The following is a 19781-nucleotide window of genomic DNA, read 5'->3' as shown; positions in this document are numbered from 1 at the left end:
TACCGAGTATGACTTATGATATCTGAATGTATGTACTATTAATTGCATAATGGCATGACATATTTTTTATGTTGCATTGCATCGGGGTGAGTTGATGATATTAGGAGGAAGTGTCTGAAAGGCTATTAAGCCTGTTATCTGGCATCTCAGCTGCAACCTTCTGATTATGTGCCGCATTTCGGTACAACATGGTGTGTAGGGATGGGTGGGTTGATTTAATCCCCACATGGTGTGAAGGGTTGGACGGAGATGGTGTGTAGAGGCTAGTGGGTAGGATTCTGATTTACTGTATCTGCATTCTGTATCTGATATGGGCCAAGGCCCTAATGTACTTCTAAGACTGTATTTGAATGGGCTAAGGCCCAAATTGATTCTGTGATGGGCATAGGCCCCAGACTGTATCTAACTAAATTCTGTTGATTATCTGTATGCATGTTTTCTTTGGGGATTACACACTGATTTTGCAAAAACTCACCCTTTCTCTGTTTAATTTGTACAGGTAATCCTCAGACTTGACGGGTCGGTGCAACGGAGGACTCAACGGTGGCCACACGTAAATTTTAGAATTTTTCTGTTAATGCCTAGAATTTATTACTTATTTGGGGTTTTTGATGTATCTTTTGGACTATGGACTGGTTGGTTTTAAATTTAGGACTTTATAGTTTTTTTTGTGGCCGCAACTCCACAAAACACAGTTTGTTTTTCTTTTTCTCTAAAAACTAAGGTTTTTCGTAAATAGAAATGATTTCCCTAAATTAATTGGTTACAAAAGCTTCCACTTACTGCAACAGTTTTTAAACTCGACAATCTTGTCTTCAAATCCCTTTCCATGTGACATCGCTAGATTTGGCCATAACGTCTAGGCCAGTTTTGGGGTGTTACAATTCTGGTTTTCGAAAACTAATGGTGTTGTATCCTAACTCACGGGGCATGATCCTTCTTCTCGATTAATTCAGAATAAAGCCTTTTCTATTAAAATATCTTAGTACAAAAAGGGATCGAATTTTCAATTCTCTTTAGATTTTCAATTCTCGATACTAAGACATCAAGTAATCAATTAGGTATCAATTTTGGACATAACGAGGGTGCTAATCCTTCCTCGTGCGTAACCGGCTCCTAAACCCATTTTCTTGATTTTGTAGACCGAAAAATATTTTTTTAGTAAATCAAACATCTTATTAAAACGATTAAATTACGAGGTGATCTGATCACACCTCATGAAAGTGACTGGTGGCAACTCCATTTTCATTTTTTTCAAAAAAAATTTCGATTAAAAAAAGGGTTTCGACAATGACTTTTAATTTTTAACTTATATAGTTTAATAAAATAAATAATTAATCCTACTTAGCTTAATTAATTACAATTTAACTAACACTAACCTTATTTAATCATTTTAGTGGATGGTAGTTCATCTCCACTACTGTCTTTCATAATTAAAAGGGGTCAATTACTCAATTGGTCCCTCGGTTACTTAAAAATCTCTAACAACAAAATTTTACCATTTTTACGATTCAATCCCTATACCTTTATTAATTACTAATTCAGCGAAATTACCTATCCAAAATTTAATTCACCTCTATAATAACTCTGTAAATATTTAATAAAAATATTTATGGGTTTGGTTTACGGAAATGAGGTCCCGATATCTCATTTTCTAACACCACTGACTTTAGGGTCAATACACTTATACCTTAACTAACTATCCATTCAATAAATTTATGAGAACAAAATATAATATAATATTATAATTGACCCATAAATATTAATTAATAACATTTACGGAATTGATCATCGGAGAACGGGGTTCCGAAACCACCGTTTCTAACACCATTGGTTTTCGGGTCGTTACAAGAGCACATAAATCTAAAGCCATATATATTCGAAAACTTTTTCAAAGAAGAATAAGAGGGGGAAAAGATACTTTAGTATGATAAATTTGAATTCTTAATTTACTTGTTAAAGTTCTCAAATTTATAAATTTGGATATTTTAAATTAAAAATTTAATGCTTCTTATATCTTCTTTAGAATTTTAAATTTTTTAAAATTTTAATTTTTTAAATAAATTTTTATGAAAATTTGGTTTTTTTATAAATGTTTTGAAATTTGAATTGATTTTTTTTATTTTTTTTGAGAAGGATCCATTTGCTTATTTTTGGAATTACTAGGGACCAAATGCGTACTTACACCAATACGTTATTCAATTTGTAAAATTTAACTCAACTTCACTCAGAAAATTAAATTACTTATTCGAGTTTATTCAAAAAATCGAAAAAATCGAAAAAATTAATTTGATTATCTCGAAATTTAAAAAAAATTAATTTTTCGAGTCGAATAAAATTTTGCTCACCCTTATAAAGGCCCTCGAACTTTTTGAAAAAAACTAATTAAGTCATTGCCTTTTTTTTTATAACGCACCAAAATTTGAGCAATTGTTTGATAAAGCTTGTTAATAATTAAATCTCTATATATGTGGTTAAGTTCTCTGTTTATGTGTTTAAGATCAGGGGTTCGAGTCTTCCTTCTTAAATTTTTACTATTTATTTTAGTTTAACATTTATCATTGAACTCTTGACTTAAGCTTACTTCCGCGTCAATTTATGTCAAGAATGAGCTTGTTGGTTTGATGGTTAAAGTTTTGTAGATCTTCTGGTTTTGTGGTCAAGTCTCTGCATATACAATAAGGAAATAATTTTGTTACTACTCCGTTAAGTGTGGTTGATTTTTTTTAAAACAAGCTAATTAAAAATTTCCCTCTTCATGTTACGTTTCCTCCCTCTTTTCTTCCTCTTATTTTTCTTTTCCATCTTTCCCCTCTCATATTGTGTTCTTCTTTTATTGCATTATTTCTTTTTAAATTTGTGTCATTTTTGCTGTTGTTAGAAAGAGAAAACTTTGTACTTTTCTGTCTTCGATTGTCGAGACAATTGCGTAAGTTTGAATTTTCATTAGTATTTGTTTGTTCATTTTGTCAAAGTGGGTTTTGCTTAATTGCTTGAATTCATTGTTTAAGTGTTCGTTTGATATTCTTTTAGGTGAAGATCGTGAGAACAACGTTTCCCAAACTCTGTAGTTCTATGGATTGCGGTATTGTGTAAAGGTAAGGGGATGAATTTTTGGGTTGGGGTTTTGTCAAACTTTTTGACGTAACTCAGGTTTTTTACTCTAATTTTGGAATTTTGTTGTGATTAATTGCACAATTGGCCTTTGGATTGTCGCTTTTAGGCTTTGGATTCACCTCAGTTGCTTCTACAACGAAACTGTATCAAGTGTGTAACGAAAATCTGATTTTCTACAAGTTTTGAACATCGAAAAACATGGCTGTCGATGCCACACGGTTGTGTAACTCACTGTTTTGAATTTAGGGACACATGGACTAGAGACACAGGTGTGTGCTAGGCCGTGTGGACCACATGGGCGTGTAGGCCAAAAATTAAGATTTTTTCCTAGAACCGTAATCATTTTTTGAATCGAATGTAGGCCTACCGTATGGTCCATATGATCTGAACTAGACATAGAAGTTGTAATCTGACAATCTGTTATTGAATAATCTATTATTTTGATATATTTATATGCGTTATTATGAGACCTGATAAGTGTGATAGCATTACATGAGCACGATCTAAAATTGTATGACTGTATGCTTATATCCTATATATGTTAAATCTGCATTTGCATCAGGATTGTACAAATTCGTCCCTTAAAGTTAATTAAATTTCAACACAAAGTACATGTTGGGTTGGATTCGTTTTGGCGTATAGTTGGGAAGATGAGTCGGTCGTGCTGTATTTCGATTTTCGTAAAAAAATTGGTGTATCCTATCGGGGTCATACTAGTGGAATTTTCGTCAAGGGAGATAGTGATCAGATTTAAAAAACCCACACGATTGAGGTTGATGATCTGAGTTGGGTTCTTCAGAAAGTAAGACTGCCGGGGTCTTGAATTGTGAATGCGTGTATCGTAGTTAGACAATCGGTAAGGGTTGGTTTGTAGATCGTACTAGAATCAACTACGAGAGGAAGAATTAGCGTTTTGGACATTATTGGTCACTATAACCAGCTTATGGTTTGGAAGTGAAAACCCATTTTCAAGGATCGATTTAGAATCGAAATTTACCGAGTCTAAGGCTAAGACTTTATATTAGTACTTACTAAATTCAATTACATTTTCTTATTTATTTTATTTTTGATTAATATAATTTTTTATTGCTACAAGTTCATTTTATTCACTTTCTAAACATTTTCATCTCCCCTTATTTTTTTCAACAAGTTCGTCACGAGTCGTGGGCATGACTATTATCGCTACAACAATTCTGGTCACAAGAATAGGAAAAATTAGATACTCAATCCCTGTGGATTCGACCTTACTACTCTGTACTACTATTTAGTGTTATTTTGTCGTAGAAATTTTTATTTTGTGGTTTCGATGCCCATCAGTACTTTAGTAGGGTCCATAGATATTGTCCCACTTGATATCACATGGCCTAGGTACTCTTTTATTGTGGCTACAAAGGTACACTTGTTTCTCTTTGCAAATAGCTAGTAGGATCTCAACCACTGGAAAACCTCCTGCAAATGTTGCAAATGAGATGACCAATTCTGTGAATACACAAGGATTCCATAAAAAAAAAAGACCAGAACAGATTTTCGTAACAAATGCTTGAAAACTAAGTTCATCAAAGCTTGAAATCTGGAGGGTACATTAGTCAGCCCAAATGGCATGACTAAAAACTCATAATGCCCCTCATGAGTCTGAAAGGCAATTTTAGAAATGTCTTCCTTTTTTATTCTGATTTGGTGGTATCTAAATCGAAGGTCCAACTTGGAAAAATAGATAGCATGTCTGAATTTATCGAGAAGCTCTTCTATCATTGGAATTGGAAACTTATCCTTTATCCTGAATTGGTTCAATTGCCTATAGCCCACTCACATTCTTCAACTTATATATATTTTTTAACCATCACTATAGGGGAAGCAAATGAGCTGCTCTTGTCTTTGATAATGCCAACTTGTAACATCTTCTTAACCAACCTTTTAATCTCACTCTTTTGCATATTGAGGTACCTATAGGGCCTAATCTTAACCACTATTAACTGATATTTAAGGTGAATCCCATGATCATGGAACCGTGGTGTGAGCAAACCAGTAGGTTCTTTGAAACTGTCAACATAGTCATCCAAAATTTGTTGTAGCTCTAGTGATATAGGTTTTGTAGTAGCTGATAAGACAGTTTGGGAGGGTGTAACCATGACCATTGCACAAGGTCTTAGGAATTGTCTTACTATGGATAAACATTTGGCATATTAAGAAGCACTGATTAGTTGGAGTGCACCAGGGGCAATGCCATGCAATTGACAACTTTTATTTTGGTAAAGGAACTTCATGGTGAGTGGACTAAATTCCCAAGTAATGGTGTCGAGAGACTGTAACCATTGGATTCTAAGGACTATGTCACATCCCTTAACTGGTAAGAACAAAAAGTCAATAAAGAATTGCATCCCTTGTAACTCCCATTGAATTGATTGGCTAGTCCCTATAGTAAATAAACATCTACCATCTGCTACAGTAACTTTAAGACCTTTCTCTTTTCTCACTGGCCATGAAAGTTTTCTAACCAGCTTAGAGCTGATAAAATTATGTGTACTGTCAATGTCAACAAGTATAATGACTAGAGTAGTGCCAATTCTTGTTACAATCTTCATAGTTTGAAGACCCTATGAACTTTGTAGAGCATGAAGAGATAATGTAGGTGCCTCAGTCACCTCTTTTCGTTGAACATTGTCCTCTAGCTGATCTAGACAATCTTGGTTTTCTTCAACCTCTCCATTAGAGGTAGAATCAAGTAGCATCTGATGGAATTAGGAGTTGACACACTTATGTCCTGGGGTATATTTGAGGCCACACCAATAATAAAGCCCCTTTTTCTTCCTGTCATCAATCTCAATTGGGGACAAGGATCTATTCCTACCCGAACCAGTAGGATAAATTGAATTATTGGTCGATGTCATTTCTTTAGGAGAAGTGGAAGCAGGAAACAACTTGGATAGTTGAGCAGGTGATGGTAACAGTGTAACCCCCTTTGAATTTGTTCCCAAGCCCGGAGAATAGTTTTTCTTTTGAGATACAGATGGTTAATGAAGTTGATGAAGGCATCATGTTAACATTGATAGTCCCTGCTTGCCTGAGTGTGACCAGTTTAGTCATGGGGTCCTTATAGGTGTTAGATCTAAAACGCTCACTGTGGTAGTGAACATAAGATGGCCAAGTCAGTGAATGGAACCCACCTTGGTGATGAGTGAAGAAGCGCCAATCTAATGCCTTCCCTTCAAGGTGGAGTACCATTGTTCGCACTTTAACATAGACTAGGATGCCCACTGCTTTAGAAAACTACTCGAGTTTGGCCCATCAACCCCGATAATCTGAGCCTTCAAATCGGGGAAACTTAAGTTTAGGAGATTTCTACAAGGACTCCCAGTTGCCAGAACACAACAAACTACTCAACTCACTCAAATGAGAGAGGGGTAGATGTTCCTTAGATGGAAATCCAGGCGGATGAGCCGCTATCACTCCCTTCCCCTTGTTAAGTGCAGAAGTTATAGGCGTAGCTTGCGTGGAGTTACCCAGATATTTCTCAAACAATCCCTTCATCTCCAAGCTGGAATCATCCTTAAATTCCTTCATTTGAGCATCAAGCTTGCTATCCCACTGAGAAACTTCCAACTGGAGCTTGGTTAACTACTACTGAACCTGAGCTGCATTATTCTGTGATATAGTGATGACACCCTCGCTGGCCATGAGGAACGTATAGCTATGATACCCTTGTTACAAGCTAAACTACATCACACAGAAAAGAAGAATAGAGAAGAAATATGAGATAATTAAGCGGAATAAGAAAACTTATTCAATTTTTGATTAAATCATTGTAACAGACATTGCATACAGCTGTCAAAACAAACTAATGAAACGCATTGTTTCATTGACAACCCTAAACATAAAACACACCATTCTCATAATAATTCAAAACACATCATTTGATTTAAATTGAAACGCAGATAAGAGCAGCGTTTTGATAATTGCTTTTAACGACCATATCATACTTATGGCTCTAAGGAAAAAAATTATCCTTTAAAGGTGTGTTTGGATGAGGAATTTGTGGGAGAGATTTCATTTGTATCAAGATTTTCAAAATTCTAAAAATGAATTTACTTGTTTGGGTAAATATATTAGAGAATTTAAAAATTTCTAGGAAATTTCATGAAGGAATTTTAATAACTCAAATTCTTTTTTCAAACTCCAGCTAAATCGGTGGTTTTTCAAAATTCTCCCTCACTTTATTTGATCTAATACACATAGTTCCACTATAAGATAAAACCTTAAACTTTGAAAACTATTTTACTTAATTATAATAAGATTTTTAAATTTATTTTTATTAAAACTATTTATAAATTTTACAAAAATAACTATATCCATATTGAATATTATTTATATTAGTTATTTTTAATATAATTATTTTTTTTAATTTGTAAAATTCTATTACTTTACTTTTTTTCAACACCAATTATTTATTCAAACAAAGTAATTGCAAATCTAACATTTTAAATTTATGAATTCTAAAATACCAATATTTTAAAATTCTAAAAACTTTTAAAACTTTTCAATAAAAAAAAACTTCTAACCGTAATTTTGGGAAGTAATGAAAAATAAAGCCTTTTAAAGTTTAGTTTTCTAATTTGAACTAAATGGGTAATTATTGTAGTCTTCAAAATCTCACCTTATGCGTCCAAATTAAAATTTGGTTAAAATAATCAAAATTTTGAATTTTATCATTTTCTTTAAATTTGTGTTTATATATATTCAAATAAAATGAATGCTTAATTTTTAATTTGTACCAAAATAATGTTTTAATTTGTACTTAAATAAGTCTTATTTTTAAAATTACAATCGTTCCAATAGAATCAATCATTACAAACACTAAAAGACTGGGCTAGTTTGGCAATACTTTTGAATTTTTTTTTTAAAAAGTGTTATGGAAAAAAGGTTTTAAGAAATATTTTTAAAAAGTGTGGTTTAAGATAAGACAAAACTTGAAACTAAGGATCTCAAAGTCTCGTAGCCTTAACCTTACCAATAAGCCCTAGTCTCATTGGTTATATATAAATAAGGCTTAGTTTTTAGTTTACCAACCTTTACCGTGATATGAATTTTATGTGATTTTATATTTATATTTTTAAATTCATTAAATAGAATACTTTTATTTTATATAATTAACATTATTTGAATTATTTAAAATAATTAAAATATATTAACTACTTTATTAATTAAAATATTAGAAATTTAAATCATAATTAAAGTCTAAATGGAATAATAATAATAATGGAATTCAAACATTTTCAATTTTTCTTGTATGAAAATACTTAAATATTAAATGCTAATAAATCTATTTTATAGTGATAAGATTTAGTTTCATATTATATAATTTACACATCAAATATGTAAATATATTATTTTTTTAAGATTTAATGAGTATGTATAAGATTTAGAAATCGATAAATACATCAAGTACAAGTTCAAAATCCTAGATTTTAAATCATAAATGTATTTGTCAACTATAATTTTTTTATTTTTGGTTTCCTAACCTAAGACTTACAATCATACCAAAACCTTTTTGCATATAAAATAGATAAAATTTAAATTTAATTATTAAGTATTAATCTTATTAGCATTAACATTGTTGTTAGTGTAAAAAAATATAAATCCGAACATGATAAAATGTATTTATATTTTTATTTAAAGGTTAGAATTGATTATAAATAATTTTAAATATCTTCTAAAAAATATAACACCCAAGAAAAACTATTGTGGAAAGTTGGAAAGCAAGCAAGCTAAAACAGTAAAAGGTTTATGCAAGTGGAGTACTCTTCTCCCTTTTCATAAACCACTCGATTCTTTTACTAAAGTAAAAGAAATTAACACAATCTTTTATAATATATATATATATGAACAATAATACGCTTCAACGCACTCGAATTCACTCCTTTCTGCATTAACAACAATATCCATATTAATCGAATTAAGACTCAATCAATATCTTTTATAATATTTTTTTTAATTTAATACCATCATTATTCATCACGTAAAACTTACTGAAAGATTACATGATGAACCTTCCAACTAAAAAATTACAACTTGTTAAGGTTGGCTATTATAATAAAAAATTCATCATATTGGATATTATTAAAGGTTACAATTTTTTTCTTTTTATGAATTTAGATATTTTCGGATTCATTTAATCTTATATAATAAAAAGATCATATACTATTGTTATTGACGTTGCCTTGAAAATGAAAACTTAGTAATTAAAGAAATAGAAATAGAAAAAAAAATCTCATCATGAGAGAAAACTAAATTATTCTTTCTAACATGATTTGAATGATTTACAGAACTCACAACTTTATTTATTTATATGCCTAAAATTATTTAATGTTTTAGCAATAAACCATTAAAATAAACAAAGAAATTATTACTACTTAACCTATTAGATAAAAACTAATAAAAGAATCAACTAAATATATCATTTTTGGGCTAATTAATAAATTAATAAAAGGGTATTTTGCAATTTTCATTTTAAGAACCTAAAATAAAAAATTTACAATTTAACCACACACATTACATAGTTTCAGTTATTTAGGTCACTCCCGTTGAAAACACAAACCGCAAGCTGATCTGACAGTTAAAAAATTAGTATAATAACAAATTTAATCCTCAAATTTTACATATTATCAATTTTAGTCATAATTTTAAAAAAGTAACTTTCAAAATTTATAAATCATCTCAATTTAATCTTAATTCTAAAAAATTCAAAAAAATATATAAAAATACATAAATATTTTTTAAAAATATGATAATAAATTTAAATATTATATTAATATTTATGTTAATATTAAATAAATATAATTATATTATTATTAAATAAAATAAAAATCCCCTCCCTCCCTCCCTCCCACCCACTCGCCCGTCCCTCTCCCTCTCCCCTTCCCCCACTAGACTTCCCTCTACCACCATCCTCGTCCCCCTTCCCCCTCCTGCACCGGACCTCCAATTCTATTGTATGACACTCATGGTCTAGGAAGCACGGACACGGCTCATCCCTCCTCATACTGGTGTCATACGTGTGTCCAACACGGGCACTCCTCAGAAACACCTGGATACATACGGGACATGCTAAAATATGTCAAAAAAAAGGAGGTCGAACACGGTGGAAACACTAAAATATATATACTCTTTCAACACATTTTAAGCACTAATTCATGCAATTTCTAAGTAATTTCTGTCGAATTTTATGCTTTTATTATAAAATAATTAATTTAAGCTTAGTTTATAAAACATTTTGTATTTTAATTATTTTTATAATAATTTTGCATAAATTGAGTTATTTTTGGCTGTTTTGCACAAAGGGTGAAAAATTAGCTCGACAATCACCTTGAAAGAATTAATTAACGAGGCATCATGGGAGTTCAAGATGATGAAATAACAGCCATGAAAGACTTAAATTTATGTTTTTGGACTTCCTCAAATCAATTGGTCCGATTTAATTTTTATCCGAAAAAATAAGCAACTTGAAGTAGAGAAAAGGGCTTGAATTGAGCAAGTAAAGCCCAAAAAAGTAGCCCAAACTGTCCCATGTTGCTAACCCAATCAGCTTATTTTGGATGATTTTAAACACTTGCAAATCAGCCCTTGAACTTTTCATAAATGCCATTCAAACCCCTCCCAATCAGCTTTTCATAAGATGAGGGATTGGCTGCTATTTTTAACCAACTTGAGCTGTCAAGCTCAAGTATAAATAGCCCCCCTCAGTTCCTCATTTTTCATCCCTCACTTCACACATCTCCTCTCACATATCTTTTCTCTCATCTTTCTCTTTTTCCCTTTTAGTTGCTTTCCAATTTTCTTCCTTTCTTTGCAGATTTCCCCTTTTGAAAAAGGTTCTAGCTTGGTTCTTGGAGCAACAACAATCAATTGTCTGTGAAGGATTTGGATCAACAGAACGAGCAGAGAAAAGAGGGGCACACTAGTCTGGCTTCGGAAGATCACCGAGATTTATTTTTCTAATTCCCTTCTCTTAGTCTTTTCAGTTTATGTTGGGATCATGATTATGAATACTTGTTGTGTTGATGTTCTTGAATTAATTTAAATGACTTAAATTTCATTCGTGTTAGATTAATTGCATTCTGTCCACTTACTTAGTTAAAATCATGTTTGTGTTATTATAGGTCTTGATAGTTTGTTCAATTAAATAAAATCATACTTATGTTATGCTTGCATTTTAATTGTAAGGTAGCAAAAGAATTAATAATTAATCGGATTGAAATTATAATTAATTGAAACAGTATTTAATTGGTGCATGTTTAATCTTCTAAGGTAGTTGAGGGTTAAATTAGCGATGGTATTAAACAATACTTTAGCCTTGTATAACTTGTAAGATTATTGTGATTAAATTGTTTCAATATAAGAATATATTTACTTATGAAAATTGATTAATTGTTTGAATTGACATAGAAATATGTTTAAGAGATTAATTGATTTAGTAAGTATGTATGTGCATTAGTTAACAAAAGACCAAGTTGCCATGTAATTATTAGTAACAACATAAACATAGTTTTAATAATTCTAAGTTAATGAATAAAATTAATTTGACACATTTATGTCATATTGATTAAACCCTTATTTATAAATCGTACATTAGAATTTTAATTTTAATTAATTACTTAGTTAATTTTTAGTTTTTAGATAACCTCTTACAAATCAACATATTTTTCCTCACCAATTTGTTTAATTCCTACATTTCATAAATATTTTCTTGCATAGTCCCTGTGGGTATGATAACTCGACATTCTTGTCACTTTATTACTCGATACGATTGTGTACACTTCCACATGAGTTAGCGGCAGGAAAAAGATTATGTACAGAAGAAATGTGAAGTTTAGAGTTTCCTATTAATGAAACGCTGAGTTTTACAATCAATCTGTTAATAAAATGCTGAGTTTTACAATCAATCTGTTAATAAAATGCTGAGTTTTATTATCAGCCTATGTAAACACTGAAAAGACTTAAAATTTAAAACATTAAATAGCCAATTAAAATAGTAAAATAAAAACTAAAAAAAATTTAGGTTATTTGAGAAGCTTTTGAGCTTTGTACTTGCTTTGTTGCCTTTGACGTTTCCATTTTCAAATTTCAAAAAATATTTTAAACATTTACCACTCTTATCTTTTTTTCCTACTTTCAACGAACATAGAAGTTTGAAGCAATTGAAGGTAAGTTTAATATTTTATTTTTATGCTTTGAATATGTTACATTTTTTTGGATAAGTTTGAATGGATTACATTATTTTATTTGTTTAGTTACTTTTTATTTTTATTTTATATATTTGTTTGTTAAATAATTTATTTGTTATGATCACTCTTGGAGTATACATTGATTTTTTTTAATTTTTTTAATAATATAGGTTTTTAAGTATGACATCTCAAAGTGGTAGTGGAAGTGTTGGCTCATCAAATAATGCTACTAATGCTAGTGTCTCAAGATGATATTAGTAACACTCCTCTTTGGAGATATGTTATTAAATTATAGAAAATTGTTGAAGAAAGCGAGAATGTTAGTTTTGCGTGTACTTTTTGCAATGCTATATTTAAGGGCTCATACTCTAGGGTTAAAGCACATTTATTGAAACTAAATGGGCAAAGAATTCGAGTGTGTCCTAAAGTAACACTACAACATCTTGTTGAAATGCAAAAAATAGTTGAAGATGTGAAACTCAAGTTGCAACCAAAAATAGTCCCATTGTCACCTAGTTCTCAAACACTAGCATCTTCCTCTGGGCTAAACACAACCTCACTTCAAGGGCATAGTTTAGATTCTAAAAGAAGAAAAGGCCCTTTAGAACAATCATTAAACCTTGTTGCTCAAGAGAATTTAGATAGTGAAATTGTTCGAATATTTTATTCAAGTGGATTGCCTTTTCATCTAGCTAGGAACCTTTATTATGTGAATCGCATTCACCTTAGCTAGTAAGAATTTGATTCCGAGTTACCTACTTTCGGGATATAATACTTTAAGGACTACATTATTGCAAAAATAACAAGCAAACATAGAGAGTTTGTTACGACCTATAAAGGGAATGTGGAGGGAAAAAGGTATTAGTCTTGTATGTGATGGATGGAGGATGCACAAGGACGACCATTGATTAACTTTATAGTTGTTTCTGAAGGTGGAGTTGTTTTCTTGAAAGCCATCAATTGTGACAAGGAGTACAATGATAAGTTTTGTTTGACAACTTTAATTAAAGATGCCATAAGTGAGGTTAGGTACAAAATGTTTTCCAAGTGATAACCGACAATGCATCAATTTATAAAGCCGCGGGATTATTAGTAGAGACACAACATCCTCATATATTCTGGACACCTTGTGTGGTACATACTCTTAACCATGCTTTTAAAATATATGTACTGCAAAAAACACCGAAAAGAATAAGGTTACACATGATGTTTTGTGTTGCGTAAATAATGTTGGTGATGATGCTATCTTTATAAGAAACATCATAATGAGTCACTAAATGAAGTTGGCAATATTTAATTCTTTTGTGCTTTTGAAATTACTTGCTGCTACGGATACTCAATTTGCTTCTATGATTATGATGTTAAAAAGACTCGAGCTCATTAAACGAGGTCTCCAAAATATGATTATTTGTGATGAACGATCTACTTATAGAGAATATGACGTGTAACACCCCAAACCCGGCCTAGACGTTATGACCGAATCTGGCGATGTCACATGGAAAGGGATTTGAAGACAAGATTGTTGAGTTTAAAAACCATTATAGTAAGTTAGCTTTTATTTAATGGGTACATGCCTGGTTTTGTTTGATGCTAAAACAGTTCCCGAGCACTCCAAAGCCTATAATCAAGATACTCAATAACAATTTAATGGATTTACAAGCGAATTGACAACTAAGAACGAACAGAAACCCAACTTACCACCAATGATAACCCTCCATTTAACTATTGTTAAGACGAGAGCACTGAATTCACAAGTCCGAGCCTCCCTCTACGCCCAAATTACAGAGAAAAAACATTACCACTTCAGTCGTTAAGAGATTCATGACAGAAATGAAGAGAAACACTTATCAAAAATAAGCGAGCACTAACCACATGCGAAAGCGAAGGAAAATAAATGGATTAGGGAAAAATCAAAAAGAAAAAGAAAAGAAAGATGGAAAAACTTAGAGAATTTCGGCAAGAGGAGAGGGAGAAGAATAGACGACAAAATTTTTTTTTGGAAAAGAGAGTCAAAATTCGGTTATGGGAAAAAAATAAAATAAAATCCCGATAACCCCCAAAATTCCTTAATCTTCTCCCCTAATTCGCACTACACATCCACTACTCAGAATCCCCCTATTACACAACTCTATCCCAAAATTTGAGTACAAAATAATATCCCTTGGCTGCATAGGGATTCGAACACAAGACCTCTACCATAATAACACACCGTTTAACCACCAGACCAGCAAACCCATTTGATGTAATTTACCCAACAATCAAATAAAAGCCGACTAAACATGAGTAATGCCTAATTCGTTCAAAATACCAAAATTTTCCTAAGCGAAGGCTTGAACTTGAGACCTCCCAAACGATCCCAAAACACATAACCACTAAAACTGACAGATATGTGTGTCTTATTTTCACAATAACGAAATTAGAAATTTTGGGGGCGTTACATGACGTTTCCAAAGCCTCTTTGGTGAAGAAAAATTTTTTGGATGAGTTTTGGTGGGATAAGGTTGATTATATTCTTTCTTTTACTGGACCTATATATGATATGCTTTGAATTATGGACACGGATAGACCCACTCTTCACTTGGTTTATGAGATGTAGGATGAAATGATTTAAAAAGTGAAGATAAGTATTTATAGGCATGAAGGGAGGAAAGGAAACGAGAGGTCAATATTTTATGAAGTGGTATATGATATTCTTATTGATCAATGGACTAAGAGTAGTACACCACCTCATTGTATGGCTTATTCTTTAAATCCAAGGTAAACTTTGTAACACCCCAAACCCAGCCCTGGCGTCATGGCCAAATCCGGAGATGTCACAAAAAATAGGTTTTGAAAACGGAGTTATTACGTTAAGTCATTTCAGCTTAATAACTCATATTCGTTTATACCCATTGTCGAAAACATTAATTTATAGTGGAAGTTATAGTAAACGTTATTTTCTTAAAATTCCATTTGTAAGTTTGGAAAACTTTTGTTTTAGTAAAAACCATGTTTTTAAATAATCGTCGCAAATAAAGTATTAAATGAAAAATCCAAATCTCAAATATTAAACCAAACAGTTCGAAGAGTCCAATTCATACAAAACTCTCAAAAATAATCCTTAAATAAATAAAACCTTTAATTAAACTTAGTTCATAGACTAGTAGTCACCGCGAGACTCCGCTGCACCGATCCGCTTAAGTCTGTGGATTACTTGAACAGAATAGACAAACAGAAGTGAGTTTACGTAAACCTAATGTCTAACGCAATAGAAATAGACATGCTACACATACAGAAATCACATACACAGTCAAATTAAGATTTAGATTCGGACTTAGATCCTTTACAGATTCAGATAACAGAAACAAATATGCAAAACAGATGTATAGAATCCTACCCCCAACCTCTACACACCAAATCCGACCATCCCATCACACGATGTGGGGTTAAAAACACCCACCTAATCCTACACACCATATCGTGCCATTACGACACATGTCAGATAATGCGCAGCCAAGCTGCTAAAATATAGGCAATGATCGCCGTATAGAACACTTCCTCCACATATACAAAGCCCATCCCAATCAGATATATATCTATATTCAGAATTATCATACTTACATGCTCATATAAAAATATCAAATATATATACATCAGAATAATCAGACATGCAAAACAGTGTCATACTTAGAGTAGAATTTCAGACTAACAGATCATATAGTTTTAGGGTTGGTTAGCCCTTACAAACCATACAACAGGCCCATAATCGATTGGAACAACCCGTGCGACTCTAGGAAAAATTTTAAAATTATGGACCCATACACCCGTGTGGCTAACACGCCCTAATTGGCCTTGCCCGTGTGGCCCACACAGTCTGTCCCAAAACCCACATGCCTGTGTGAAATGCCCGTGTGGGCCCACACACCCAAGTTGGCCTAGCCCGTGTGACCCACATGGCCACACCTACACCACCACACAATTGTGTCTTACGCACGGGCACACCTTCGTCAGACACACGGCCGTGTCTCGCACACGACCAACCACACGGGCGACCACGAGCCCGTGTGGCGTCGACAGACTACACTTTCAGCTTTCGTCGAAACTTGATTTTCTTGCATAAGGGGTACACACCTGGTTCGTTTTCGCAGCAAAATAATCCTGAGACTCTTGAAACTAAAACAGATACAATAGCTCATACACACTACACGATGGGAGACACGTTTTGATCCCCTTGCACAATACCTTTGGGAAAATCAAGAATTAGAGAAGAAGCGTCAAAAGCTTTGGAGAGAGAAACAAAATAAAAATAAAATAAAAAGATTTAATTTGACACTATCCCACTACATCCACTAACAACCCAACTAACTCAGAATTCCAACTCCATTGAAACTCTATCACACAATCGAGCAGAAATAATACCCACGTTCATACAGGGATTTAAACACAAGACCTCCAACACAGCCACTTCTTATCACTCAAACTAGCAGGCTCATTCTGATATGGATTAACAGACAATTTTATATAAGCCCACTCAACAAGGATAAGGCTTGGATCTAAAAAAATAACAAAATTTTCCAATACTGTGACTTAAACCTAAGACCTCATATACATTCCCAGAACACTTAACCACTGAAGTAGATACATAGTTGTGTCAAATTTCACAATTATAGACTTAAATTATTTAGGGTGTTACAACTCTACCTCCTAAAATAAATTTCAACATGATCAGAACAGATGAGGATACTGCTAACGCATCGAGTCCCTAGGCTCCCACGTGGCTTCTTCAGTGCCATGATTCCGCCACAAAACCTTCACTAACGGTCTGGACTTCCTCCTCAGAACCTTAATATCTCGATCCAAAATTTGAACTGGATCCTCTTCAAAAGTCAAATCCAGTCTAACCTCAATCTTCTCAATAGAGACAACGTGAGATGGATCAGACCGGTCTTAACACAAGCAACCATACAAAACCGGGCCATAAAATTTCATTCAATTTAAAACTATTTATACACATACATATTGTCCCTTATAAGGGCTTACAAGGCCCTAAACATACGATAGAAGTGGTTCGGAACTAAACCGAAAACTTTGGAACACTAAGAAAATTTTCATGTTTTGGAGGGTCACACGCCCATGTCCTCAGCCCGTGTAACTCTCTGCTTATAACGTCATCAACTAATGAGGGTCCCACAAATCATCATGTATCATGAAAACACAACTCAAATTAGCAGACTTTGACATATAATTAATATATATGTAGGCTTACAACCAATTAGCCAATATAAGCCAAGTTACATGGCTACACATAAATCAAACCTTTAACCATTACAAGCCAAAACATTTGGCCAAAACATAATAACCCATACACAAAATGACTGAGCCCCTATACATGCCATAAACTTAAAATACTTGAATACGTTGATACTGATCAATAGCTTGATAGTGTGATAGAATCTCCGAAGATCTCCAACCCAAGCTAGTATCTGTGACACTATAGGAAAAAGAATGAAAGGGGGTAAGCTATATAGCTTAGTAAGTTGGTATGTAAATAATAAGAAAACTGTTAACATGCTTTTAATAAGCCTCACAATATGTTCTCAAGATAATACAATCATAATTAAACATAGTTCCACTATTTACTCATTTCACACCAAGCTGTCTACTCGAGTCATAGTCACTAAATTATTTATATCTTGTGCTACAGAAATCCAAATTAAGATCCGCTTGATTTTCCAAAAACTAGACTCACATATCTTCTTACCATAAAATTTTTAGAATTTTTGGTTAATCAAATAATTACAGTTAATTCATCAAAGTAGTCCCTGTTCTGCTGTCTGATAGTTCCGATCTTTCTTCTCTAAAAATTAATTATCTCTTAGTACGAGATTTGGACGATGTTCCCATTTGTTTCTCCTGAAAATAGACTCATTAAGAATTTTAATTATATAAATTATAACCTATAGTTCTTTTTATACAATTTTTAATGATTTTCCAAAGTTAGAGTAGGGGATTCCAAAATCATTCTAACCTTATCTCACAAAAATTCAAATATCTCATAATATGAGATTCCTTTGCTTACACCATTTCTTCTATGTGAAGCTAGACTTAATAATATTTAATTTCATGTCTTATTCAACCTCTAATACGATTCCCAAAATTTTTGGTGATTTTTCAAAGTTTTACAACTACTGCTGTCCAAATCTGTTTTATTGCAAATATTACTCTTTCATGATTTCTTTGTATTAACATTTATTTCGACACACATAACACCAAAGCATATCCATAACTAGCTATTCCAATAGCTAATCATTATGATATATTTACATGACATTAATTGGCCAATTTCACCTATACATCAACAACAAAGACTTAAACATATCATGTCTCAATTTAATTTGGCCTAAAAGCCTCACACAATCATCAATCAAATTTACCTCATATTTATACCTCATAAGTATAGACTTATAATCACAAGGTCATCATAAGATCATTCGCATAAGAATGACTTACTCATTTACATTTTTTCCAAAATTTCCAATATGCATCGAGTTCATTACTCATGAATTTTTCGTACATACCTGCATCCTCTCAACATGATCATACCTTGTCTTTTCTTTAACATAATCTTTGGATTACCCGTTGAACCACTTAGAATAGTAAGGATACTCGGGAAAACTCATACATAATGTATCGTACCAATGCCATGTCTCAGACATGGTCTTACATGGAAATCTCGTATCGATGCCAATAGCCCAACTATGGTCTTACACGAAATCTCAAATCAATGCCAATAGCCCAGCTATGGTCTTACACAAAATCTCAAATCGATATTGGAACATCATCAACCGAATTCACAAAGAAATTATACAATTCATGCTATATGAAAACATTAAATACAAAATAATGTGATGTTGCATTATTTACATACGAACGTATCTCATACTTGAAATTGACGAATCGATCGATTACTCAATAATTTTGCCTTTCCCCCGATCAAATTCTGGAATCCTCTTTTCTTGATCTATATGTATTCAAAATTAACTCATTTAATCATATAATCATTCAATTAAGTCCAAAAACACATATTTAAGCCAATTTGCACTTTGGCCCTAAACTTTCACATTTCTTACAATTTAGTCCCTATTTCACAAATTCACCAAATTCACAAAATTCAACAAGACCCATGCTTGGTCGAATTACCATAGTGCCCCTAGCAGTCCAAAACTTTCATTTATTTCACATTTCAACCACTCAATTTGCATATTTCACAATTTAATCCCTATTTGACATTTTTGTCAAAAATTACTTTACAAAACATATTAATCTATCAAAAATTATTCATTTTCCATCATCAACATTCAAAAACATGAAGCTATCATTAGTGACAACTCACAAATTCATCAACCAATTCAAAACTTAGGGCATGGGCTAGCTAGAACACGAAGCAACAATCTCAAAAACAAAGAA

This window comes from Gossypium hirsutum, chromosome D06 (genome assembly GCF_007990345.1).
Source record: "Gossypium hirsutum isolate 1008001.06 chromosome D06, Gossypium_hirsutum_v2.1, whole genome shotgun sequence".
Taxonomy (NCBI): Eukaryota; Viridiplantae; Streptophyta; class Magnoliopsida; order Malvales; family Malvaceae; genus Gossypium; species Gossypium hirsutum.
The sequence above is the reverse complement of the archived record's forward strand: the minus strand, read 5'-3'. Positions refer to the sequence as shown.